This window comes from Capsicum annuum, chromosome 2 (assembly GCF_002878395.1).
Source record: "Capsicum annuum cultivar UCD-10X-F1 chromosome 2, UCD10Xv1.1, whole genome shotgun sequence".
Classification (NCBI taxonomy): domain Eukaryota; kingdom Viridiplantae; phylum Streptophyta; class Magnoliopsida; order Solanales; family Solanaceae; genus Capsicum; species Capsicum annuum.
In genome coordinates, this window is record NC_061112.1 from 85,793,138 (window position 1) to 85,794,801 (window position 1,664).

A 1,664-nucleotide genomic window follows, 5' to 3' on the forward strand; every position below is an offset into this window, starting at 1 on the left:
TTATGAGATTTGATTGCTTTGATGATTTGGAATCGAGATGGAGGTGAATTGAGATTTATTATGATGACTCACATGTTTCACCCGATATATTTTACTCTCTTGTGATTATGATGATTTTAATTTGAGCTAAGTGAGTCATTTATATCAGCACGCATAATTTTATAAACTATGATGATATTAAGATATTATTTTATATATGCACTGCACCCCCATATGCTCGGTACGTTTCTATTGTACTGACCCACATATTCATATGTGGCCTATATTTTCTCGGAATGTAGGTACAAGGTATAGTGTACATCTTCAGATCCAGTCAGTTCGTGGCATCTAGTCAGCAGGTGATGAGTCCTTTTGATTCAAGGGCTTGAGTTAGTTAAACAGTTTGAGAAGTGTTGTATTTTATTTATCCAACCGTATTGAGTTGGGATAGTCGGGAGCCATGACCCAGCTACTTATAGTCAGTCCTAGTAGAGGCTTCATAGACAGTCAGTAGAATTTGATGTATTCCATTTCAGTTTTACTTGTAAAAGAAGAGTTGAAATCTTGTAAATTTAGTTTTGTATCTATTATATTCAAAAAAGAGTTATTTTTCACAGATTTGTATATATATATTTGTACTTCTTATTCAGTTGCTTATGAGATATGCCAGTACAAAGGCTAGCTTGGGGTCACTTGTGAACCTAAGCACTGTGTGACGTCTCGGGACCCAATTTTGGGGCATTACAAACTTGGTATCAGAGCATAGAGCTCAAGTGTCCTAGGGTATCTATGAAGTTGTGTCTAGTAGAGTCTTGTGGAACAGTACAGAGATGTCTTTGCTTTTCTTCGAGAGGATACAGGGCATTTAGGAAATGTTTTCCTTCTTTCAAGTCTAAGATCGTGCCATAAAAAGGTTCTCCAAGAAACTTATATAAATTTTTATCTTACTCTATTCTGGCCAACTCTTCCTCATTTCCAAGGTATCAAAAATAGTTGAGATTCATTCTCCATATATAGTTATGGAATTGTAAGAGAGCTACAAAAGTATCCTATCAGTACTTTTGAGTTCCAAAAACTGAAGTGCTTTATCAGGCCTGTAGAAATCGTGCACTAAGCCTGAGTCAGATATGCTTTCAAATTTCTCCTCAGAATCCATAATGATAATCTATACTTCTCTATCTATGTACTGTTCTTGAGGTAACATGTTCGGCAAGTTTCAATTTTCTCCCCAGATAATGATCTTATATTTGTTAGCAGAAGTTTCAGAAAATTTATGAAGTGGCTTGAAAGGAGCCTTCTAGTGTGTTATAAGTCCTTCAAATTTAAGTTATTCCCTCATTCTTATGAGTTATTTAATTAAGACAGAGTAAGGTGTATTCTTAGATCGTTGAATATTGTGTGTCAAGTTTCTATCTCTTGTATTATATAATCTTGTTATCATTATGTTTGTGAAAAATCAAAGTCTAGTGAAGCCGTGTGAGACCTATTTTGATTCACGAGCATAGTTTCTTTGTTATTCATATAATTTTCTTAATCAAAACACAAAACCAAAGTCTAGTAAAGCCATGTGAGGCCTATTTAGATTCACTAGCAACTTGTTATTTATCTTATTGTTATGGTGTTAGTTGAAAGTGTGGGTTTCTGTGTAGTGACAGAAGTAGTAACATTTAGTTGAAAGTCTTGTG